Genomic DNA, 26,586 nt, shown 5'->3' with positions numbered 1-26,586 from the left:
AGGAGCGGCGATGTTCTACGACCGCTCCCGTCAGCTTCATGTAGCAGAGCTGGATGCGTCGTGGGACCTCGTGAGGATTACGCCAGACTTTGAGGGGTGTTTGGGGATTTTAATAAATTAGTGAAAGTGGTTTTTTTGTCTTTTATTTCAAATAAAGGATTTTTTTGGGTGTATGTGTTTATTTACTTCCACTTACAGGTTAATCATTGGGGGTGTCTCAGAGGCCTGCAATGATTAACGTAGGACTTAGTGACAGCTATGGGCTGCCATTAACTCCTTATTACCCAGATTGCCACCGCAGCAGGGCAATTCTGGATGAGCCGGGTAGCGTCCCGGGACGGTCGCATCTAATTGATGCGGCAATTCCGGGCGGCTGCTGGCTGATATTTTTAGGCTGGGGGGCCCCCCATAACGTGGGGCTCCCCATCCTGAGAATACCAGCCTTCAGCCGTGTGGCTTTATCTTGGCTGGTATCAAAATTGGGGGGACCGCACGTCTTTTTTTTATTTATTTATTTATATTACCGCACTACATAGACCCGCCCACGGGCGGCTGTGATTGGTTGCAGTGAGACAGCTGTCACTCAGCATGGGGGCGCGTCTGACTGCAACCAATCAAAGGCGCTGGTGGGCGGGGAAAGCAGGGAATACCAGATTGAATAATGAGCAGCCGGCATTTTGAAAAGCAGGAGAAGCCGAGGCAGTGTGACAGACGTGCAGTGCCGCACCCGTGATTGGTCAGTGATTGGTGAGTATGAGAGAGGGGGGAGAGGGATTGACCGACAGAGACCGACACTGCAACCAAAATGCACAAAAGAAGTGACATGTTGCTTTTTAGAACGCAGCGTCTTGGCAACAGCCGAAACGCTGCGTTCTAAAACACAACGTGCGCATGGATTATGCACTTTCATAGATTGTGCTGGGGACGCAGGACGCATGCATTTACGCAGCGTAACTGCATGCAAATACGCAACGTGTGCACATAGCCTTAAAATGCAATAACAGGCAGTCAAAATGTTACATCTACACAAATATGGCAGAATTAAAAACTCCAGCTCAAGACACAAAATTAAGCCATCGCTGAGCTCCAGATTCTGACAAATGAGAACGCTATGGGTTTTGAAAAATGGTGACAAAAGCACACTTAAGGTTTTTTTTTTTTTTTTTTTTTTTTTTTTTTTTTTTTTACACACTTTTTTTGTTTACCAGCCAGTGTTGTAAAAGTGATAAGAACTTTATTCTTCAGATCAGTACAACTACAGAAATACTACATTTATATATTTTTTTTTTATATTTTGCCGTTTTTACACCATAAAAACAATTTTATACTTAATATATGATTTTGCAGTCGTGTTAACGAAGCTGCATGGCAGGTTGTTCTTTGTGAGACGAGATGACATTATCAGTCATACCATTTTTATTTACTTAGACTTTTCATGGTGTTTCAGTACACTTTGTCAACTGTATGATTTTTAAATTTTTTTTTAATTAAAAAACAAAATGGTGTTCACTGAATGAGTTAGGCTAGTTTCACACTACGTCTTTTTAACATCCGCTGAAAACGTTTTTTTAGCGGAAGTACGGATCCTGCTTTTACAGCAAATAACGTATGCAAACGCATGTGTTATTTTGCAGGATCCTGCACTGGATGTTAGGGGCGGGCATTGGAGTCATGTGATCGGGAGTGAGGGGAACTAGACTGGGAGGAGGCTTTTGACAGCTGCAGACGCTGGTAACCAAGGTAAACATCGGCCTTGGATACCCGATATTCATCTTGGTTACGAGTGTCTGCAGCTGCTAGGAGCAGGGCTGCCTGCACACGTAACCAACGTAAACATCGGGTAACTAAGAGAAGTGGTTACCCGATATTTACCTTGGTTACGAGTGTCTGCAGCTGCTAGGAGCCGGGCTGCCTGCACGCGTAACCAACGTAAACATCGGGTAACTAAGAGAAGTGGTTACCCGATATTTACCTTGGTTACGAGTGTCTGCAGCTGCTAGGAGCCGGGCTGCCTGCACGCGTAACCAACGTAAACATCGGGTAACTAAGAGAAGTGGTTACGCGATATTTACCTTGGTTACGAGTGTCCGCAGCTCTCAGGTGGGGGAGAGGGAGGGAGGGAGGAAGGGGGAAAGACAGATAGAGAGAGAGAGAGGGTGAGGGAGGGAGTAGAGAGATAGACAGATCACGCGAGACTGGTTCTGGGCATGCTCAGTACTTTCTGGGCATGCTCAGTACAAAGAAGGGAATTTTGTTACTTACCGTAAATTCCTTTTCTTCTAGCTCTTATTGGGAGACCCAGACGATTGGGTGTATAGCACTGCCTCCGGAGGCCACACAAAGCAATTACACTAAAAAGTGTAAGGCCCCTCCCCTTCTGGCTATACACCCCCAGTGGGATCACTGGCTCACCAGTTTTAGTGCAAAAGCAAGAAGGAGGAAAGCCAATAACTGGTTTAAACAAATTCTCTCCGAGTACCATCGGAGAACTGAAAACCGTTCACATGAACAACATGTGTACCCGCAAACAAACCAAAAATCCCGAAGGACAACAGGGCGGGTGCTGGGTCTCCCAATAAGAGCTAGAAGAAAAGGAATTTACGGTAAGTAACAAAATTCCCTTCTTCTTCGGCGCTCTATTGGGAGACCCAGACGATTGGGACGTCCAAAAGCTGTCCCTGGGTGGGTAAAGAAATACCTCATGTTAGAGCTGCAAGACAGCCCTCCCCTACGGGGAGGCAACAGCCGCCTGCAGGACTCTTCTACCTAGGCTGGCGTCCGCCGAAGCATAGGTATGCACCTGATAATGTTTGGTGAAAGTGTGCAGACTCGACCAGGTAGCTGCCTGGCACACCTGTTGAGCCGTAGCCTGGTGTCGTAATGCCCAGGATGCACCCACGGCTCTGGTAGAATGGGCCTTCAGCCCTGATGGAACCGGAAGCCCAGCAGAACGGTAGGCTTCAAGAATTGGTTCTTTGATCCATCGAGCCAGGGTGGCCTTAGAAGCCTGCGACCCTTTGCGCTTACCAGCGACAAGGACAAAGAGTGCATCCGAGCGGCGCAAGGGCGCCGTGCGGGAAATGTAGATTCTGAGTGCTCTCACCAGATCTAACAAATGTAAATCCTTCTCATACCGATGAACTGCATGAGGACAAAACGAAGGCAAAGAGATATCCTGATTAAGATGAAAAGAGGATACCACCTTCGGGAGAAACTCCTGAATGGGGCGCAGCACAACCTTGTCCTGGTGGAAGACCAGGAAGGGAGCCTTGGATGATAGTGCTGCCAGCTCAGACACTCTCCGAAGAGATGTGATCGCTACCAGAAAAGCCACTTTCTGTGATAGTCTAGAAAGTGAAACCTCCCTCAGAGGCTCGAAGGGCGGCTTCTGGAGGGCAACTAGTACCCTGTTCAGATCCCATGGATCTAACGGCCGCTTGTACGGGGGTACGATATGGCAAACCCCCTGTAGGAACGTGCGCACCTTAGGAAGGCGTGCCAAACGCCTCTGAAAAAAGACGGATAGCGCCGAGACCTGACCTTTAAGGGAGCCGAGCGACAAACCTTTTTCTAACCCAGATTGCAGGAAAGAAAGAAAGGTAGGCAATGCAAATGGCCAGGGAGACACTCCCTGAGCAGAGGACCAGGATAAGAATATCCTCCACGTTCTGTGGTAGATCTTAGCGGACGTGGGCTTCCTAGCCTGTCTCATGGTGGCAACGACCCCTTGGGACAATCCTGAAGACGCTAGGATCCAGGACTCAATGGCCACACAGTCAGGTTCAGGGCCGCAGAATTCCGATGGAAAAACGGCCCTTGGGACAGTAAGTCTGGTCGGTCTGGGAGTGCCCACGGTTGGCCGACCGTGAGCTGCCACAGATCCGGATACCACGCCCTCCTCGGCCAGTCTGGGGCGACAAGTATGACGCGGCTGCAATCGGATCTGATCTTGCGTAGCACTCTGGGCAAGAGTGCCAGAGGTGGAAACACATAAGGGAGCCGGAATTGCGACCAATCTTGCACTAGGGCGTCTGCCGCCAGCGCTCTTTGATCGCGAGACCGTGCCATGAAGGTTGGGACCTTGTTGTTGTGCCGTGACGCCATTAGGTCGACGTCCGGCACCCCCCAGCGGCGACAGATTTCCTGAAACACGTCTAGGTGAAGGGACCATTCCCCTGCGTCCATGCCCTGGCGACTGAGGAAGTCTGCTTCCCAGTTTTCTACGCCGGGGATGTGAACTGCGGATATGGTGGAGGCTGTGGCTTCCACCCACATCAGAATCCGCCGGACTTCCTGGAAGGCTTGCCGACTGCGTGTCCCCCCTTGGTGGTTGATGTATGCCACCGCTGTGGAGTTGTCCGACTGAATTCGGATCTGCCTTCCTTCCAGCCACTGCTGGAAGGCTAGTAGGGCAAGATACACTGCTCTGATTTCCAGAACATTGATCTGAAGGGTGGACTCCTGCTGAGTCCACGTACCCTGAGCCCTGTGGTGGAGAAAGACTGCTCCCCACCCTGACAGACTCGCGTCTGTCGTGACCACCGCCCAAGACGGTGGTAGGAAGGATCTTCCCTGTGATAATGAGGTGGGAAGAAGCCACCACTGCAGAGAGTCCTTGGCCGTCTGGGAAAGGGAGACTTTCCTGTCCAGGGATGTTGACTTCCCGTCCCATTGGCGGAGAATGTCCCATTGAAGTGGACGCAGATGAAACTGCGCAAACGGAACCGCCTCTATTGCCGCCACCATCTTCCCGAGGAAGTGCATGAGGCGTCTTAAGGAGTGCGACTGACTTTGAAGGAGAGCCTGCACCCCAGTTTGTAGAGACCGCTGCTTGTCCAGCGGAAGCTTCACTATCGCTGAGAGAGTATGAAACTCCATGCCAAGATACGTTAGTGATTGGGTCGGTGACAGATTTGACTTTGGGAAGTTGATGATCCACCCGAACGCCTGGAGAGTCTCCAGTGCAACATTCAGGCTGAGTTGGCATGCCTCTTGAGAGGGTGCCTTGACCAGTAGATCGTCCAAGTAAGGGATCACAGAGTGTCCGTGAGAGTGCAAGACTGCTACCACTGCCGCCATGATCTTGGTGAACACCCGAGGGGCTGTCGCCAGACCAAATGGCAGAGCTACGAACTGAAGATGGTCGTCTCCTATCACGAAGCGTAGAAAGCATTGGTGCTCTGTAGCAATCGGCACGTGGAGATAAGCATCTTTGATGTCTATTGATGCTAGGAAATCTCCTTGAGACATTGAGGCAATGACTGAGCGGAGGGATTCCATCCGGAACCGCCTGGCGTTCACATGCTTGTTGAGCAGTTTTAGGTCCAGAACAGGACAGAAGGAGCCGTCCTTTTTTGGAACCACAAAGAGATTGGAGTAAAATCCTCGCCCCCGTTCCTGAGGGGGGACCGGGATCACGACTCCTTCTGCTCTTAGAGAGTCCACCGCCTGCAGCAGGGCATCTGCTCGGTTGGGGTGTGGGGAGGTTCTGAAGAACCGAAGTGGAGGCCGAGAACTGAACTCGATTCTGTACCCGCGAGACAAAATGTCTGTTACCCACCGGTCTTTGACCTGTGACAGCCAAATGTCGCAAAAGCGGGAGAGCCTGCCACCGACCGAGGATGCGGAGGGAGGAGGCCGAAAGTCATGAGGTAGCCGCTTTGGAAGCGGTTCCTCCATTTGCTTTCCTGGGGCGTGAGTGAGCCCGCCAGGAATCTGAGCTCCCTTGTTCTTTCTGAGTCCTTTTGGACGAGAAGTGGGCCTTGCCCGAGCCTCGAAAGGACCGAAACCTCGACTGCCACTTTTTCTGTTGAGGTTTACTTGCTCTGGGCTGTGGTAAGGAAGAGTCCTTACCCTTGGACTGTTTTATGATTTCAGCCAATGGCTCACCAAACAGTCTGTCTCTAGATAATGGCAAGCTGGTTAAGCATTTTTTGGAACCAGCATCTGCTTTCCAGTCCTTTAACCACAAGGCTCTGCGCAAAACCACAGAATTGGCGGACGCCATAGCGGTACGGCTCGTAGATTCTAGGACAGCATTGATAGCATAGGTCGCAAACGCAGACATTTGCGAAGTTAGGGTCGCCACTTGCGGCACTGCTGGATGTATGATAGCATCCACCTGTGCTAAACCAGCTGAAATAGCTTGGAGTGCCCACACGGCCGCGAATGCTGGAGCAAACGACGCGCCGATAGCTTCATAGACAGATTTCAACCAAAAGGTCCATCTGTCTGTCGTTGGCATCTTTAAGTGAAGCGCCATCCTCTACTGCGACTATGGATCTAGCCGCAAGCTTGGAAATTGGGGGATCCACCTTTGGACACTGGGTCCAGCGTTTGGCCACCTCAGAGGGAAAAGGATAACGGGTATTCTTAGAACGTTTAGAGAAACGCTTGTCTGGATGAGCGTCGTGTTTCTGGATCGATTCTCTGAAGTCAGAGTGGTCCAAAAAAGCACTTAATTTACGCTTGGGATACAGGAAATGGAACTTCTCCTGCTGTGCAGCTGCCTCCTCTGCAGAAGGGGCTGGGGGAGAAATATCCAACAGTCTATTAATTGCCGATATAAGGTCATTAACCATGGCGTCACCATCAGGGGCATCCAGATTGAGAGGGGCCTCAGGATTAGAATCCTGATCACCGTCCTCAGTCTCATCACAGAGAGACTCTTCTCGTTGAGACCCTGAGCAGTGTGATGACGTGGAGGGTCTTTCCCAGCGAGCTCGCTTAGGCTGCCTGGGACTGTCATCTGAGTCAGAGACTTCAGCCTGTGATGCTTGAGACCCCCTTGGAGCACGGATTAGTTCCAACTGAGGGGGACCGGAGAGCATAGACACAGCAGTGTCCATGGTCTGAGTAACTGGCCTGGACTGCAAGGTCTCCAGGATCTTTGTCATAGTCACAGACATTTTATCAGCAAAAACTGCAAAGTCTGTCCCCGTCACCGGGGCAGGGTTCACAGGCGACTCTGCCTGGGCTACCACCACAATAGGCTCTGGCTGACGAAGTGCCACTGGGACTGAACATTGCACACAATGAGAGTCGTTGGAGCCTGCTGGTAGATTAGCCCCACATGCAGTACAAACAGTGTACACAGCCTGTGCCTTGGCACCCTTGCGTTTTGCGGATGACATGTTGCTGCCTCCTCAGAGCAGTACAGGGTGTCCAGCCAAGAAGCGACCTTACAGTGCAAATATATATATATATATATATATATATATATATATATATATATATATATATATATATATATATATATATATATATATATATATATATATATATATATATATATATATATATATATATATATATATATATATATATAGTACCAAGAAAAAAGTACACTAATATAACACTGAGGCACTAGTGGGGCCAGCACTAAAGTGCTGCTTACCGCCCGCTTAGGAGCGGGTGTGTGGGCGCCGAAATCCCTTTAGTCTGGGTCTCCCAGAGCCTGCTGCCTCTCCCCAGCCAGACCGCATGTGTAATGGCTGCCGGCGTCCTTGTGGAGAGGGGGGGCGGGCCCTGGGCGTATACAGACGAAGAGCGGGAAGCCTGCTTCCCACTGTGCCTAGTGAGAGGGCTGGAGCATGTAAATAAAGCTCCAGCCCTCGGCGCTGCCTATTGAGCAGCGTCTCTCCCCTACCCTGATTGACAGGGTGGGGGCGGGAACGAAGCGGCGCTAGGCCGCAGAAGCCGGGGGCTAAAGTTAGAAGCGCCGCCGCCGTAAAAGCGCGGTCGGCGCAAAGCCCCCGGCGCACCACAAGTCGCAGCTGCGCCGCCGCTCCAGGAGCGGTCGGCGCAGTAGTTCCCAACATGTAACGTCACTCAGCAAAGCTGCAGTGACCTAACCCCAGCGCACAGCGCTACTGTCCCCGGCGCACTATAACGCTCAGCAAGCCTTGAGAGTGTCCGTGCCTGCCGGGGACACAGAGTACCTGAAAGTTGCAGGGCCTTGTCCCTGAACGGCACTCCCGCTCCAAATCCAGCAGGTTCTCTGGGTCTGTGGATGGAGCCCGGCCCCAGGGCTTGGGGGCCGGCAAGATCCCACTTCCACAGAGCCCTCCAGGGGATGTGGAAGGAAAACAGCATGTGGGCTCCAGCCTCTGTACCAGCAATAGGTACCTCAACCTTACAAGCACCACCGCGGGTGAGAAGGGAGCATGCTGGGGGCCCCATATGGGCCCTCTTTTCTTCCATCCGATATAGCCAGCAGCTACTGCTGACTACAAACAGTGGAGCTATGCGTGGATGTCTGACCTCCTTCGCACAAAGCAGAAAACTGGTGAGCCAGTGATCCCACTGGGGGTGTATAGCCAGAAGGGGAGGGGCCTTACACTTTTTAGTGTAATTGCTTTGTGTGGCCTCCGGAGGCAGTGCTATACACCCAATCGTCTGGGTCTCCCAATAGAGCGCCGAAGAAAGCAGGATCCTGTCTATCAGCACGCCAGCGTTCACCTGCGTTTGCGTGCGTTATAGTCAGGATCCAGCAATTTGCAGTATTTGGACGGAGCTCAAAAACGCTACAAGTAGCGTTTTTGAAACATGTTAAAAAACTGCAAGTCACTGGATCCTCACTATAACGCAGGCAAACGCAGGTGAACGGATGTTAACGCGAGTCCATTGCAAATGCATTGAAATGAAAACGCATTTGCACTGGATCCGCTTGTCGGCTAAAATAACGTTTTCAACGGATGTTAAAAAGACGTAGTGTGAAACCAGCCTTAGCTAATGCGGTAGTTTTGTAAATTGGGTTGTTCCAGACGTGGCAATACCAAATGTGTGTACTTGTTTATTTTTGTTTTTAAATAAATATACAGATTTATTGGGGGGGGGGGGGGGGGGGGGGGGGTTTGTTCTTTATTTTCTGATGCTTTTAAAACATTTTTGTAACTTTTTTTTTTTTACTTCGTCCTTATATGGGACATTAACTTTTATTACTCTGATTGCTAGCATAACATTTTGCAATACACCAGAATTGCAATACATAACTGTCGGTGCTGCACTGACGAGCCTCTAAGGATATGTTCGCACGTTGCGTTTTTTACCGCGTTTCTGCAGCGTTTTTGGCAGCAGCGTTTTTGATTTCCAGCAAAGTCTATGGGAAAAGCAGAAATCCTGTCTGCACTTTGCTTTTTTTTCTGCAGCGTTTAATTTGCATATTTGTGGTCAAAAACCATGGTGAAAAAGAAGCAGCATGTCAGTTGTTTTTGCCATTTCTGCAGCGTTTCCTTAAAGGGAACCTGTCATCAGAAATTTAGCTATAAAGCTAAAAGTTCCCCCCTCTGCAGCTCCTGGGCTGCATTCTAGGAAGCTTCCTATAGATTTTGTGTCACCTTTTATCCCAAAATAAACACTTTATAAACTGGTACCTTTTCGTATGTAAATTTCTTAATTTTCCATGTGGTCGGGCTGTCTGATGTACGTTGCTGTTCCTCCATCATATTGACGCCGCCCCCGAACGCTGAATTTGAAAGTTCAGGACACCGCCCCTGGGTGCCCGTGGTCCAGCGCATGCACTGTTCCACTGTAGCGGTGCCATGCACTGTGTGCACGTGCGACCGCTGTGACGCTTTGCGCGGGCACGAGGTTATGGGCGGCGCTGTTAGTGTCATCAGTAAGTGCCGCCCATAACCTCGTGACCTCGTGCTGAGCATGATGGGAAGGAGGGGACGTCCGGGCATCATTCCACCAGCGCTTGCGCATAACGCTGGAGGAATAGGGGAAAGTGCGGTCACGAGGTTATGGGCGGCACTTACTGATGACACTAACAGCGCCGCCCATAACCTCGTGCCCGCGCAAAGCGTCACAGCGGTCGCACGTGCACACAGTGCACGGCACCGCTACAGTGGAACAGCGCATGCGCTGGACCACGGGCACCCAGGGGCGGTGTCCTGAACTTTCAAATTCAGCGTTCGGGGGCGGGCGTCAATATGATGGAGGAACAGCAACGTACATCAGACAGCCCGCCCACATGGAAAATTAAGAAATTTACATACGAAAAAGGTACCAGTTTATAAAGTGTTTATTTTGGGATAAAAGGTGACACAAAATCTATAGGAAGCTTCCTAGAATGCAGCCCAGGAGCTGCAGAGGGGGGAACTTTTAGCTTTATAGCTAAATTTCTGATGACAGGTTCCCTTTAACATTGGAGTCAATGAGAAATGGCAAAAAGCAACCAAAATCACAATTCCTGCGTTTTTCATGCTTTTTACCCGCTTTTCAACTGCGTTTTTGGCTCCAAAAACTCATGCTTTTCTGACCAAAAATTAATGGGTTCTAATGTTCCTTTACACACACACACACACACACACACACACACACACACACACAATAACCGAAAATTTAAATGTAAAAAAATAATAAACTTTAGCTATTTTTCTGTTAAAATGTGCATAACCACTATTACATTAAAATTGATAATTTCCCATATAATTTTATTAAAAAAAGAGAATTTTGTTTACTTACCGTAAATTCTTTTTCTTATAGTTCCGACATGGGAGACCCAGACCATGGGTGTATAGCTTCTGCCTCCGGAGGACACACAAAGTACTACACTAAAAGTGTAGCTCCTCCCTCCGAGCATATACACCCCCCGGATGACAAATCCATCCAGTTTAGTGCAAAAGCTGAAGGAGGACATCCACCCATAAGTAGAGAGAGTAAAACCCGGAATAACCGGAACCTCTGTCTACAACAACAGCCGGTGAAAAACACACGAACAAGAAAACTGCCAACAGGCAACAGGGAGGGTGCTGGGTCTCCCATGTCGGAACTATAAGAAAAAGAATTTACGGTAAGTAAACAAAATTCTCTTTTTCTTAATCGTTCCTTATGGGAGACCCAGACCATGGGACATCTCAAAGCAGTCCATGGGTGGGAATAAACAGAAACTGAGAAGTAGGCAAAACCTAAGTTCACAAATGGGCGACAGCCGCCCGAAGGATGCGTCTGCCCAAGCTCGCATCTGCCGAAGCATGAGCATGCACTTGGTAGTGCTTCGAAAAGGTGTGCAGACTAGACCAAGTGGCAGCCTGACAGACCTGCTGAGCCGTAGCCTGGTGCCTGAAAACCTAAGAGGCACCGACAGCTCTGGTCGAGTGTGCCTTAATCCCCGGCGGGGGAGGCACCTGAGAACATTGGTAGGCATCGGATATGGCCGACCTAATCCAACGAGCTAGGGTCGGTTTAGAAGCCGAGAGACCCTTGCGCAGACCTGTGGTCAGCACAAAAAGAGAGGTGCACCGCCTAAGAACAGCGGTGCGTGACACATAGATCCGGAGCGCCCGCACCAAATCCAAAGTATGCAACGCTTTCTCAAAGCGATGCACAGGGGCCGGACAAAGGGAAGGCAATGAAATGTCCTGGTTAAGGTGGAAAGGAGACACCACCTTAGGGAGAAAGCCCGGAGTCGGACAGAGAACCACCTTGTCTTGGTGAAAAAACCAAAAAGGGTGACTCCGAAGAGAGCCCAGTCAAATCAGAGACTCTCCTGAGAGAAGTTATGGCCACCAGAAAGACCACTTTCTGTGAAAGACGAAACAACGAAACCTCCCTAAGAGGCTCAAAGGGGGGTTTCTGTAAGGCCGTGAGGACCAGATTAAGGTCCCAGAGATCCAGAGTCCGCCGGTAAGGCGGAATGATGTGAGATGCGCCCTGCATGAAGGTGCGCACCTGGGCCAGTCGGGCGATACGCCGCTGGAACAACACTGACAGAGCCGAGACCTGTCCCTTGAGGGAATTGAGGGACAGTCCTAGCTGCAGACCGGACTGTAGAAAGGACAGGATGGTCGGCAAGGAAAACTGCCAAGGAGCATGGCCGGAAGAGCGACACCAGGACAGGAAAATTCTCCAAGTCCTGTGGTAAATCCTGGCCGAGGAAGACTTCCGAGCCTGAGTCATAGTGGAGATGACCTCGGAAGGAATGCCTGAAGCCGTAAGGATTCAGGGCTCAAGATCCACGCCGTCAATCTGAGAGCCGCAGAATTCTGGCGGAAAACGGACCCTGTGAGAGAAGGTATGGGCGGTCCGGGAGATGCCACGGCACCTCTACGGACAGACGGAGCAGGTCTGGGAACCAAGCTCGCCTGGGCCAGTCTGGGGCGATTAGTACGACCCGACGGCCCTCCATTCTGATCTTGCGCAGGACTCTGGGCAAGAGAGCTAGATGGGGAAACACGTAGGCCAGACGGAATTGGGACCAATCCTGAACCAGCACGTCCGCCGCCAAGGCCTGAGGATCGTGGGAGCGAGCCACGTAAACCGGGACCTTGTTGTTGTGCCGGGATGCCATTAGATCCACTTCCGGAGTGCCCCACTTGCGGCAGATTGACCGGAACACTGCCGGATGCAGGGCCCACTCGCCGCTGTCCACGGTTTGACGGCTGAGATAATCTGCCTCCCAGTTTTCTACGCCTGGGATGTGGACTGCGGACATGGTGGACTTGGGATCTTCCGTCCACTGAAGGATGTGTTGAATTTCCAACAGGGCTAGGCGGCTGCAAGTCCCGCCCTGGTGATTGATGTAGGCAACTGCTGTCGCGTTGTCTGACTGGACTCGAATGTGCTTGCCCGCCGACAGGTGGTGAAAAGCTACGAGAGCTAGGAGCACAGCTCTGATTTCCAGCACATTGATCGAGTGCCCTGTGCTCGGTGGTGGAGAAACACTGCTCCCCAGCCGGATAGACTGGCATCCGTGGTGAGAATCACCCAGGACGGGGCCAGAAAGGAGCGTCCCTGGGACAGAGAGAGGGGCCGAAGCCACCACTAAAGAGAGCTCCTGGACTGTGGCGACAGAGCCACTAGCCTGTGTAAGGAAGAGGTCCGCTTGTCCCAACAGCGGAGGATGTCCAGCTGCAGGGGACGCAGATGGAACTGGCAAAGGGAACCGCTTCCATTGACGCCACCATCTGACCCAGCACCTGCATGAGGTGCCTGATGGAATGACGGCGGAGCCTCAGCAGAGAGCGAACCGCCAGATGAAGGGACTGCTGTTTGACTAAGGGCAGCTTCACAAGTGCCAGCAGAGTCTTGAATTGCATCCCTAGGTACGTAGGTTCCTGGGTCGAGGTCAGAGTGGTCTTGCAAGCGTGGCGAGAGTGAGCGAGACACTCCGCTGACAGTCTGCACTGGATTAAGCCTTGACTAGAAGGTCGTCCAGGTAAGGAATCACTGCCAACCCCTGGAGGTGCAGAACCGCAACCACTGCTGCCATGACCTTCGTGAATACACGAGGGGCCATGGCTAACCCGAAGGGGAGAGCCACGAATTGGAAATGTTCCTCTCCGATTACAAAACGTAGCCAACGCTGGTGTGAAACTGCGATTGGCACATGCAGATAGACATCTCTGATGTCGATGGATGCTAAGAAATCTCCTTGGGTCATTGACTGATCGCAGAGATTCCATGCAAAAATGCCGCACCTGAACAGGCTTGTTGAGAAGCTTGAGATCCAGGTCGGAAGGCACCGTCCTTTTCGGGGACTAGGAAGAGATTTGAGTAGAAATCTCAGAACCGTTCCCAGTCGGGAACTGGTACAATTACTCCACTGGCCTGCAAGAATGCCACGGCCTGTGAGAAGGCGGCGGCCTTGGAGCAGGGGGGAGTTGACAGAAAAAATCTGTTTGGCGGGCTGGATAGAATTCTATTCTGTAGCCGTGGGAGATGGTAACCCACACCCACTGATTGAAGACGTGTTGAAACCACACGTCGCCCAAGTGGGAGAGCCTGCCACCGACCAAGGACGTTGCTGGCGCGGCCAGATAATCAAGAGGAGGCTGCCTTGGTGGCAGCAGCTCCTGCGGACGTCTGAGGACGCGGCTTCATGCGCCAGTTGGTTTACGGACCTTGGCTGAGTTAGTGGACGAGGCCGAGGGCTTAGAGGACGACCAGTTAGAGGAACGAAAGGAACGAAACCTCGACTGGTTCCTGCCCTGGACAGGTTTCCTGAGTTTGTGGCATGGAAGTACTCTTCCTGCCAAAAGCTTCCTTAATAATTTCATCCAGTTGTTCACCGAATAGACTGGTCCCAGCAAAAGGGAGCCCAGCAAGGAACTTCTTAAGAAGCATCTGCCTTCCACTCTCGAAGCCACAGGAGCCTGCGGATAGCGAGGGAAGTAGCCGAGGCCACCGCAGTGCGGTGACAGTCTCCAGCATGGCAGACATGGCATAGGATGAAAAGACTGAAGCCTGGAAGTTAAGGCAACCATTTCGGGCATAAAGTCCCTGGTGAGGGAATGCATCTCCTCCAGAGAAGCAGAGATGGCTTTGAGAGCCCGCACTGCTGCAAAAGATGGGGAGAACGAGGCCCCTGCCGCCTCATATATAGATTTGGCCAGAAGGTCAACCTGGCGGACAGTGGGATCCTTAGAGAGGTGCCGTCAGCCACTGATACAACTGTCCGGGCTGAAAGTCTAGACACCGGAGGGTCCACCCTTGGTGAATGAGCCCACTCCTTGACCACCTCTGGTGGAAGGGGGAAACAGTCATCAGAACCACGCTTTGGGAAGCGTCTGTCAGGACAGGCTCTGGGCTTGGTCACAGTGGCCTGAAAAACTGGAGTGGTTAAGGAACACACTCCTTGTTCTCTTAAGGTATACTGATGCCCTTCTGCCAGAGGGGGATGCTCACCCGATACAGGCGGATTGAGGTCCAGTACAAATATAATGGACGCAATCAAATCATTAGCATCTGCGTCACATTCGGACAGATCAATGTACATGAAGTAGCGTCCGAGCCCCTAGTAAAGGCATCCTCCTCGTCCTGCGAGTCAGCTCATAAATCAGAGCTGCGGGACGAGGAAGGAAAGGGGACCCTGCGTCTCCATTTTAGGAGGAGGACGGGGTCTGAGACCAGATGAAGAATCCTCTGTGAGCTTTGCTGAGCGAGCCGTAGCAGCAGAAGCGCCCTGAGAAGGGGGCTGATGCATGCTCAGCAGTGTCCGGGACAGCTGTCCCCTGGAGAGAGGGATTCTACCCAAACCGGGGGTTCAGCCACCGGAGCCGGAGCAGCTGGAGGGACCACTGATGAGCTTCCAGGCTGAGGGACCACTATGTTAGAGCAAGCATCACAATGTGGTTATGTGCTCGGTACAGGCAGTACGAGTCTACATGCAGTGCATATTAAGAACAGCCTTGCAGCCTTGCTCTGATGTGAGATATGCTGCAGAAGTGGGGGCTCTGTTCAGAATGACCCCCAGCAGAGTATATAAACAGAGTATATAAGCAGCTGCACAACCGGAGGTTGTGGCTTGCCAGACCGTTTAACATAGACATCTCTGTGCCCTCCAGATCCCCCAGCCCAGGCCCCCATTTGTCACAATGTGGTTATGCAGACATTGAGAACGCTGATAAAATGGCGCCGGAGCGAGGAGAGGGGGCGGGGCCTACTCAGAGCGGGATCCGGAGGGCAAATGAGGTATACAGGGGAGGGAATCTTTCCTCAGTGAGGAGTGTCCGTTCCCTGTGCTGAACAGCCGCTGGGCGGAGCCGCACTGTCCCTCTGCATGACTGACATGCAGGGGCAGTGAAATCGAAACTAGGCCTCAGGCGAAGCCGGGGCCTAGATTTAAACATGCGGCCAGCGTGCAGGCACCATCGGCGCGGTTCTCCAGTGAAAACTGGAGAACCGGCCGGAAATGTTAACACAGTCAAATAACACACTCTCCCCAATATATAAAGTACAAGGGACCCCTGGAAAGACCACTTTCTGTGGTAATAACGTCTCAGTACTTAGCTTGTGAGACGCAGGTGCCAGGTCCCTGGGGGATGAGCGCTCCGTCCGGCAGGATCCTGAAAGGGCTGCGGATGGAGACCGGTCTCCTGCAAAGCAGTGAGAACCGTGATGGCTCCCACTTCAAGCCAGAGCCTCAGGGGATGGTGAAGGAGCGCGGCATGTGAAGGCTCCAGCCTTGTAAAATCAACCTTAACAGCACCGCCGACACAGTGGGGTGAGAAGGGATATGCCGGGAGTCCAGATTGGACCCGCTTTTCTTCCAAATCTTTGAAATCAAAAATCAAAATTCAGAGGATGCATGAGTGTGTGTGACCTCCTGAACACAAAGCATTGAACTGGGTGGATTTGTCATCCGGGGGGTGTATATGCTCGGAGGGAGGAGCTACACTTTTAGTGTAGTACTTTGTGTGTCCTCCGGAGGCAGAAGCTATACACCCATGGTCTGGGTCTCCCATAAGGAACGATGAAGAAAGTTAATTTTATACTTTTTTTTTCTTTTTTCATTCTTTTTGACTAATTCAACTTTATTTCTCAGTGTCTTGATCTCAAAGAAGGGAATTTTGTTTACTTACCGTAAATTCCTTTTCTTCTAGCTCCAATTGGGAGACCCAGACAATTGGGTGTATAGCTACTGCCTCCGGAGGCCGCACAAAGTACTACACTTAAAAGTGTAAGGCCCCTCCCCTTCTGGCTATACACCCCCCGTGGGAGCACGGGTCCCTCAGTTTTAGTGCAAAAGCAAGAAGGAGGAAAGCCAATAACTGTTTCAAAAACAAATTCAATCCGATAGACAATATCGGAGAACACAACTTATCAACATGAACAACATGTGCACCCGAAAAACAAATACCCTAAGAAAAAACAGGGCGGGTGCTGGGTCTCCCAATTGGAGCTAGAAGAAAAGGAATTTACGGTAAGTAAACAAAATTCCCTTCTTTTTCGCTCCTAATTGGGAGACCCAGACAATTGGGACGTCCAAAAGCAGTCCCTGGGTGGGTAAAAGAATACCTCGTGATAGGGCTGTCAAGCAGCCCTTTCTTACAGGTGGGCCACCGCCGCCTGAAGGACTTGTCTACCTAGGCTGGCATCCGCCGAAGCGTAGATATGCACCTGATAATGCTTGGTAAAAGTGTGCAGACTCGACCAGGTAGCCGCCTGGCACACCTGCTGAGCCGTAGCCTGATGCCGTAATGCCCAGGACGCACCCACGGCTCTGGTAGAATGGGCCTTCAGTCCAGATGGAATCGGAAGCCCAGCAGAACGGTAGGTGTGAAGAATTGGTTCCTTGATCCACCGCGCAAGGGTGGATTTGGAAGCTTGCGACCCTTTATGCTGACCAGCGACCAGGATAAAGAGTGCATCCGAACGGCGCATAGGCGCCGTGCGGGAAATGTAGATCCTGAGTGCTCTCACCAGGTCCAACAGATGCAAACCCTTTTCAAATTGGTGAACTGGATGCGGACACAAAGATGGTAAAGTGATATCCTGATTGAGATGAAAGGAAGATACCACCTTGGGAAGAAACTCTGGAATTGGACGCAGAACTACCTTATCTTGGTGAAACACCAGGAAGGGAGATTTGCAAGATAACGCCGCCAGCTCTGACACTCTCCGAAGAGACGTGACCGCCACTAGAAAAGCCACTTTCTGTGAAAGCCGAGAAAAAGAAATCTCCTTCATAGGCTCGAAAGGCGGCTTCTGGAGAGCAATTAGAACCTTGTTCAGATCCCAGGGTTCCAATGGTCGCTTGTAAGGGGGAATGATATGACAAACCCCTTGCAGGAACGTGCGTACCTTAGGAAGTCGCGCTAGGCGTTTCTGAAAAAATACGGATAGCGCGGAAACTTGACCTTTAAGGGAGCTAAGCGACAAACCTTTTTCCAACCCAGACTGCAGGAAGGAAAGAAAAATAGGCAATGCAAATGGCCAGGGAGAAACTCCCTGGGCAGAGCACCAAGATAGGAATATCTTCCACGTCCTGTGGTAGATCTTGGCGGAGGATGGTTTCCTAGCCTGTCTCATGGTGGCAACAACTTCATGAGATAAACCTGAGGTCCCTAGGATCCAGGACTCAATGGCCACACAGTCAGGTTCAGGGCCGCGGAATTCAGATGGCCCTTGAGACAGCAAGTCTGGACGGTCTGGTAGCGCCCACGGTTGGCCTACTGTGAGATGCCACAGATCCGGGTACCACGACCTCCTTGGCCAGTCTGGAGCGACGAGAATGGCGCGGCGGCAGTCGGACCTGATTTTGCGGAGCACTCTGGGCAACAATGCCAGAGGTGGGAACACATAAGGTAGCTGGAACTGCGACCAATCTTGAACTAAGGCGTCTGCCGCCAGAGCTCAGTGATCGTGAGACCGTGCCATGAAAACCGGGACCTTGTTGTTGTGCCGTGACGCCATCAGGTCGACGTCCGGCATCCCCCAGCGGCGACAGATCTCCTGAAACACGTCTGGGTGTAGGGACCATTCTCCTGCGTCCATGCCCTGGCGACTTAGAAAGTCTGCTTCCCAGTTTTCCACGCCTGGGATGTGAACTGCGGATATGGTGGATGCTGTGTCTTCCACCCACGTCAGAATCCGCCGGACTTCCTGGAAGGCTTGCCGACTGCGTGTTCCCCCTTGGTGGTTGATGTACGCCACCGCTGTGGAATTGTCCGACTGAATCCGGATCTGCTTGCCTGCCAGCCACTGTTGGAAGGCTCGCAGGGCAAGAAAAATTGCTCTGATTTCCAGAACATTGATCTGAAGGGTGGACTCTTTCTGAGTCCACGTACCCTGAGCCCTGTGGTGAAGAAACACTGCTCCCCACCCTGATAGGCTCGCATCTGTCGTGACCACCGCCCAGGATGGGGGTAGAAACGACCTTCCTTTTGACAATGAGGTGGGAAGAAGCCACCACCGGAGAGAGTCCTTGGCTGTCTGAGAGAGGGAGACATCCCTGTCGAGGGACGTCGACTTCCCGTCCCATTGGCGGAGAATGTCCCATTGTAGAGGGCGCAGATGAAACTGCGCGAAAGGGACTGCTTCCATTGCTGCCACCATTTTCCCTAGGAAATGCATGAGGCGCCTCAAGGAGTGCGACTGGCTCTGAAGAAGAGATTTCACCCCTGTCTGCAGCGAGCACTGCTTGTCCAGTGGAAGTTTCACTATCGCTGAGAGAGTATGAAACTCCATGCCAAGATATGTTAGTGATTGGGTCGGGGTTAGATTTGACTTTGAAAAGTTGACAATCCACCCGAACCTCTGGAGAGTCTTCAGTGCCACGTTCAGACTGTGTTGGCATGCCTCTTGAGAGGGTGCCTTTATCAGCAGATCGTCCAGATACGGGATCACAGAGTGACCCTGTGAGTGCAGGACTGCTACTACTGCTGCCATGACCTTGGTGAAGACCCGAGGGGCTGTTGCCAGCCCGAAAGGAAGCGCTACGAACTGCAGGTGTTCGCTTCCTATAACGAAGCGTAGAAAACGCTGATGCTCTGGCGCAATCGGTACGTGGAGATAAGCATCTTTGATGTCTATTGATGCTAGGAAATCTCCTTGAGACATTGAGGCGATGACGGAGCGGAGAGATTCCATCCGGAATCTCCTGGTTTTTACGTGTTTGTTGAGCAACTTTAGATCCAGGACGGGACGAAACGACCCGTCCTTCTTTGGCACCACAAACAAATTGGAGTAAAAACCGTGACCTTGTTCCTGAAGAGGAACGGAAGTCACCACTCCTTCCGCCTTTAGAGCGGCCACCGCCTGCAGCAGAGCATCGGCCCGGTCGGGCGGTGGAGAAGTTCTGAAGAAACGAGTTGGAGGACGAGAGCTGAACTCTATCCTGTACCCGTGAGACAGAATGTCCCTCACCCAACGGTCTTTGACCTGTGACAGCCAAATGTCGCCAAAGCGGGAGAGCCTGCCACCGACCGAGGATGCGGAGAGAGGAGGCTGAGAGTCATGAGGAAGCCGTCTTGGTAACGGTTCTTCCTGCTGTCTTTTTTGGGCGTGATTGAGTCCGCCAAGAATCTGAGCCTCTCTGATCCTTTTGAGTCCTTTTGGACGAGGAGAATTGGGACCTGCCTGAGCCTCGAAAGGACCGAAAACCAGACTGACCCCTCCTTTGTTGGGGTTTGTTTTGTCTGTGCTGAGGTAAGGATGAATCCTTACCCTTGGAGTGTTTAATGATTTCATCCAAACGCTCACCAAACAATCGGTCACGAGAAAAAGGCAAACTGGTTAAGCACTTCTTGGAAGCAGAATCTGCCTTCCATTCTCTCAACCATAGGGCTCTGCGTAAAACCACGGAGTTGGCTGACGCCACCGCCGTACGGCTCGTAGAGTCTAGGACAGCATTAATCGCGTAAGACGCGAATGCAGACATTTGAGAGGTCAATGGTGCCACCTGCGGAGCAGATGTACGTGTGACTGAGTCGACTTGCGTAAGCCCAGCTGAAATAGCTTGGAGTGCCCATACGGCTGCGAATGCTGGCGCCAACGACGCTCCAATAGCTTCATAGATGGATTTCAACCAGAGCTCCATCTGTCTATCAGTGGCATCTTTAAGTGCCGCTCCATCTTCTACTGCAACTAAGGATCTAGCTGCAAGCCTGGAGATTGGAGGATCCACCTTGGGACACTGGGTCCAGCCCTTGACCACGTCAGGGGGGAAAGGATAGCGTGTATCTTTAAGCCGTTTGGAAAACCGCTTATCAGGATAAGCGTGGTGTTTCTGGATTGCGTCTCTAAAGTCAGCGTGGTCCAGAAAAGAGCTTAATTTACGCTTGGGATATCTGAAATGGAATTTCTCATGCTGTGAAGCTGACTCCTCCGCAGGAGGAGCTGGCGGAGAAATATCTAACATCTTATTGATGGACGCTATAAGATCATTCACTATGGCGTCACCATCCGGTGTATCCAGATTGAGAGCGGTCCCAGGATCAGAATCCTGGTCAGTTACATCCGCCTCATCACCCATAGATTCATCCCGCTGGGATCCTGACCAGTGAGACGAAGTTGAGGGCCCCTCATAGCGAGCCCGTTTAGGGTGTCTGGGACGGTCGTCCGAGTCAGAGACGTCACCCTGGGGTGCGTGTGACACCCCCGGAGCACGGAAGTGTTCCAGCTGAGGGGGACCAGGGAGCAATGATTCAACAGTGTCCGTGGTCTGAGTTACTGGTCTAGACTGCAATGTTTCAAGAATTTTAGACATAGTCATAGACAATCTGTCAGCAAAAGCTGCAAACTCCGTTCCTGTCACCTGGACAGCATTCACAGGTGGTACACCCTGGGTCACGTCTAGCAGAGGCCCCGCGTGTGCAAGTGTCACAGGGGCCGAGCACTGCACACAATGGGGGTCAGTGGAACCTGCCGGTAGAGCAGCCCCACATGCGGTACAGGCAGCATATAACGTCTGTGCCTTGGCACCCTTGCGTTTTGCGGACGACATGCTGTTGCCTCCTTGTAATCTAGGAGGGTATATAGCCGAGAACACCAGCGACCGTACAGTGTCAGTATTTGCAAACACAAAATACCAGGTACACAAACGGCACAAGTGGGGGAGAGCCCTTGAGGGCTGCTTACCGCCCGCTGAACAGCGGGTATGAGGCCGTAGAATCCCGTGTCTGGGTCTCCCAGTCTCCCCTCTGCAGCTCAGCGTGCAGGCAGGAATGGCTGCCGGCGTCCTGTGAAGAGGGGCGGACCGTGGGCGTGCCACAGACAAAAGTGCGGGAAACTGCGTCCCCCTGTGCCTAGTGTGAGGGCTGGAGTATGTAAAAAAGACTCCAGCCCTCAGCGCTGATGCTCTGTACAGCGTCCCGCCCTCCTCCTGACTGGCAGGTGCGGAGGCGGGCACGAGACGAACTAGGCCGCAAAAGCCGGGGACTGTAGTAATAAGCGCGGCCGAGATATATGCATGGCCAGCGCGGAAGTCCCCGGCGCACCACAAGTCCCAGCCGTGTCACAGTGCGACTGACCCCAGCGGCCGGCGCGACCGTTCGCCCTGGTCTACCCACTCAGCCGAGCTGTAGTGAGGAAATGGCACAAGCGCAGCAGCGCTGATGTCCCCGGCGCACTAACACACCCAGCAATGCTGCGGTGTGCGCGCGTATGCACGGGGACACAGAGTACCTTGACGGAGCAGGGCCATGTCCCTCACGATACTCAGCTCCATATCCAGCGGCTTCTCCAGGGGCTGCGGATGGAGCACGGTCTCCTGTGCCTGGAGACCGGTAAAGTCCCACTTCACCCAGAGCCCTAATGGGGGTGGGGAAGGAATCAGCATGTGGGCTCCAGCCTCCGTACCCACAATGGGTACCTCAACCTTAACAAACACCGCCGACAGAAAGTGGGGTGAGAAGGGAGCATGCTGGGGGCCCTAGTATGGGCCCTCTTTTCTTCCATCCGACATAGTCAGCAGCTGCTGCTGACTAAACAGTGGAGCTATGCGTGCGTGTCTGACCTCCTTCGCACAAAGCAAAAAACTGAGGGACCCGTGCTCCCACGGGGGGGGTGTATAGCCAGAAGGGGAGGGGCCTTACACTTTTAAGTGTAGTACTTTGTGCGGCCTCCGGAGGCAGTAGCTATACACCCAATTGTCTGGGTCTCCCAATTAGGAGCGAAAAAGAAAACGCATCTGCAGAAACGCAGGTGAAAACGCAGGTAAAAAGCGCTAAAAACGCACTAAAAACGCGGTAAAAACGCATGCGTTTTTAGCGCTAAAAAATGGTCAAAAGCCATTTGGTCAAAAACCAAGGGAAGGAAAACGTGCAGAATAAACTGCAGGTACTCCGACGCAACGTCCGCACATAGCCTTAGACCATGCTCCTGGCATGGTCTACCAGGCATGCTTTAGATGGAGGATTCTGAGATGATCGTGACATGCCATAGCTATGCGGGGATCCTTATCAGGTGGCAGAGTGAGCACACTCTCTCTCACTGCCACCTAAATGCTCCAGTCACTATGGATTGTGGTATTTAGCGGATTTAGGAGAGCGTCCCTGGTTGTGACAGCCAGAGCTTGGCTATAACTTTCACCAGGCTCCTGACGGCAATAGTGGTCCAGTGGCCTGCGCGATCACCAAGACATACCAATAAGTCATTGGTCGGGAAACCCTATTCGACCATGACGTATAAATTTGTCAAATGTTGTGAAGGGGTTAAGGGCATAAAAATTAAAAGTTTGAAAATTGAGAATTTTTCAACATGTTTACTAAAATTGCCAATATTTTCACAAACACAAAAAGATCATCCTAAATTTACCACTAAGGCTAAGTTCACACATCCTGTGTTTTGCATCAGTCACAATCCGTAGCCTTGAGGAATTACGGAATCCTGCAAAATATTTTGCAGGAATCCTGTATTTCCCCATAGACTTCTATTAGTGACGGATTGCGACTGATGACCCTGCGTTGCATCCGCTGCGTCGCGGTCCGTCGTTTTTGACTGACCGCCGAGCGGGGAGCAACGCAGAATGTAACGTTTTTCGGGCCGTCAAAATTAACGCGCCGCGCAGGAATCCGTCGCCATCCGTCAAGCTTGTAATGCATGTCTATGGTGCTGGATTCCGTCGTAATCCGTCTTACAACGGAATCCAGCGCTGGATTCCGTCATGCTCTACTGAGCATGCCCAGCATGCTTGGCACGCCCACTGGGCTGTCCCAAACACAGACGAATCATGACTGATCCGTCAAAAAACGGACGCACAGCGGATGTAACGGACGCAACTGATCCGTTTTTTCACAGGATTCCTGTGAAAGGAATCCTGTGAAAAACACATCAGTTGCATCAGTTGACATCTTGAAAATGACTGATCCGTTGCTGACGGACCTGACGGATTGAAAACACAGGATGTGTGAACTTAGCCTTAGGCTAAGATCAGTCATGATCCGTCTGTGTTTGGGACAGCCCAGTGGGCGTGCCAAGCATGCTGGGCATGCTCAGTAGAGCATGACGGAATCCTGCGCTGGATTCCGTTGTAAGACGGATTACGACGGAATCCAGCACCATAGACATGCATTACAAGCTTGACGGATGGCGACGGATTCCTGCGCGGCGCGTTAATTTTGACGGCCCGAAAAACGTTACATTCTGCGTTGCTCCCCGCTCGGCGGTCAGTCAAAAACGACGGACCGCGACGCAGCGGATGCAACGCAGGGTCATCAGTCGCAATCCGTCGCTAATAGAAGTCTATGGGGAAATACAGGATTCCTGCAAAATATTTTGCAGGATACCGTAATTCCCCAAGGCGACGGATTGTGACTGATGCAAAACACAGGATGTGTGAACTTAGCCTAAGGCTAAGTTCACACATCCTGTGTTTTGCATCAGTCACAATCCGTAGCCTTGAGGAATTACGGAATCCTGCAAAATATTTTGCAGGAATCCTGTATTTCCCCATAGACTTCTATTAGTGACGGATTGCGACTGATGACCCTGCGTTGCATCCGCTGCGTCGCGGTCCGTCGTTTTTGACTGACCGCCGAGCGGGGAGCAACGCAGAATGTAACGTTTTTCGGGCCGTCAAAATTAACGCGCCGCGCAGGAATCCGTCGCCATCCGTCAAGCTTGTAATGCATGTCTATGGTGCTGGATTCCGTCGTAATCCGTCTTACAACGGAATCCAGCGCAGGATTCCGTCATGCTCTACTGAGCATGCCCAGCATGCTTGGCACGCCCACTGGGCTGTCCCAAACACAGACGAATCATGACTGATCCGTCAAAAAACGGACGCACAGCGGATGTAACGGACGCAACTGATCCGTTTTTTCACAGGATTCCTGTGAAAGGAATCCTGTGAAAAACACATCAGTTGCATCAGTTGACATCTTGAAAATGACTGATCCGTTGCTGACGGACCTGACGGATTGAAAACACAGGATGTGTGAACTTAGCCTAAGGCTAAGTTCACACATCCTGTGTTTTGCATCAGTCACAATCCGTAGCCTTGAGGAATTACGGAATCCTGCAAAATATTTTGCAGGAATCCTGTATTTCCCCATAGACTTCTATTAGTGACGGATTGCGACTGATGACCCTGCGTTGCATCCGCTGCGTCGCGGTCCGTCGTTTTTGACTGACCGCCGAGCGGGGAGCAACGCAGAATGTAACGTTTTTCGGGCCGTCAAAATTAACGCGCCGCGCAGGAATCCGTCGCCATCCGTCAAGCTTGTAATGCATGTCTATGGTGCTGGATTCCGTCGTAATCCGTCTTACAACGGAATCCAGCGCAGGATTCCGTCATGCTCTACTGAGCATGCCCAGCATGCTTGGCACGCCCACTGGGCTGTCCCAAACACAGACGGATCATGACTGATCCGTCAAAAAACGGACGCACAGCGGATGTAACGGACGCAACTGATCCGTTTTTACACAGGATTCCTGTGAAAGGAATCCTGTGAAAAACACATCAGTTGCATCAGTTGACATCTTGAAAATGACTGATCCGTTGCTGACGGACCTGACGGATTGAAAACACAGGATGTGTGAACTTAGCCTAACAAAGTATAATAGATCAAAAGAAAAAAAAAAAAAGTCTCAGAATCACTGGGATCCGTTGATATGTTCCAGAGATATTACCTGAAAATGGCACTGGTCAGAATTGAATAAAATTTACCTTATCCCCAGATTTTATATTTTCACCAGTGAAAATATGTAACACTGGCACCAAAATGTGTTGCACAATTTCTTCTAGACATAGCAATATCCCATACGTGGTTGTACAATACGGTTTGTTAGGGCACAAGAGGGAAGGCGGGCCATTTGACTTTTGGCTCCACATACAGATCCCCCATGTGCCAGAACAGCAGAAACCCCACTCAAATGACCAGATTTCGATTATTTCACCTCTCGAGGACTTCATCTGCAGGTGTAGAGACTATTTTGACTCAATGGCGTTTTCTTAAAAAAAAAGCTTGTAGTAGATAATGCAGTGAAAATTGCAAATAGGTCATTGTAGGGTTCCATACATTGTGTCTTAGGCCGGTTTCACATTTGCGTTGTTTTGACGGAAACGGAATCCAGTACATTTGCCGTACAGTTCATTTATTTACAGTGGAGGCGCAACACCATGTGGGTTCTGTGCTTCATACACTACCGCATGTGTCCACATGGTGTCGCGCTTCCACTGTAAATAAATGAACTGTACGGCATCTGTGCTGGATTCCGTTTCCATCAAAACGACGCAAATGTGAAACCGGCCTAAGGTTGTGGAGACAAGCACCCTGCAAATTAAGTGGTCTCTCCTAGCTAGAGCAATACAGTAATGGCAAAAGTGGACAGGAACTGCAGTTTAGGGCTCTTTTCCACTTGCGATTTTCATATGCAAATACGATCAGATAAAAAAAATAAATAAAATCGCACTAGTGTTAATCAGGCAGTTTCCTCTTGCCTTCTATTTCTCAACATGATTCGTGCTCTTGGTGCAATTGCAGCATGCTGTGTTTTGCAGTGTCTCGGCTCACGCACCCCCATACATGCCTATGGGAGCGTGCGAAACATTGCACTGCACTCGCATGTCATCCGACCTCAGTGCGATGTACGCAGACAGACAGCGGAGGAGATGGGGAGAAAGTGCTCCCTTCATCTTCTCCGCTCCTGTGATACGATCGCATCACAGTCGCACATGACCTTCGGCTGACACCCACAGTAGAGGGTTTTTAGCATATCGCCTCCGATGCGCTTGCATCGGAAGTGGCACGCAAGTGGAAAAGAGCCCTTAGGCACACAGTGAAGCTCAGAAATGAGCACAGAGGTCAATGGATTTCTTTCTCAATCTACTAAGTGACGCGATTGCTATCGATCGAGAAATCTAAAACGATGCGAAAGCTAGGGGGCGAATCCCGATAAGATTGCTGGTCCTAGTAG

General features: G+C 51.3%; 1 protein-coding gene across 1 annotated transcript in view; it reads right to left on the bottom strand.

The window, feature by feature from the left end:
• Nucleotides 1-26,586, bottom strand: part of MSL3 (MSL complex subunit 3) — a 111,936-nt gene that overhangs the window by 63,038 nt on the left and 22,312 nt on the right. The gene's annotated exons all lie outside the window — the stretch shown is intronic.

The sequence above is a fragment of the Anomaloglossus baeobatrachus genome, chromosome 2 (assembly GCF_048569485.1).
Source record: "Anomaloglossus baeobatrachus isolate aAnoBae1 chromosome 2, aAnoBae1.hap1, whole genome shotgun sequence".
NCBI lineage: Eukaryota > Metazoa > Chordata > Amphibia > Anura > Aromobatidae > Anomaloglossus > Anomaloglossus baeobatrachus.
Note: the sequence above shows the minus strand (reverse complement) of the source record. Positions and strands in the feature narration are given on the sequence as shown.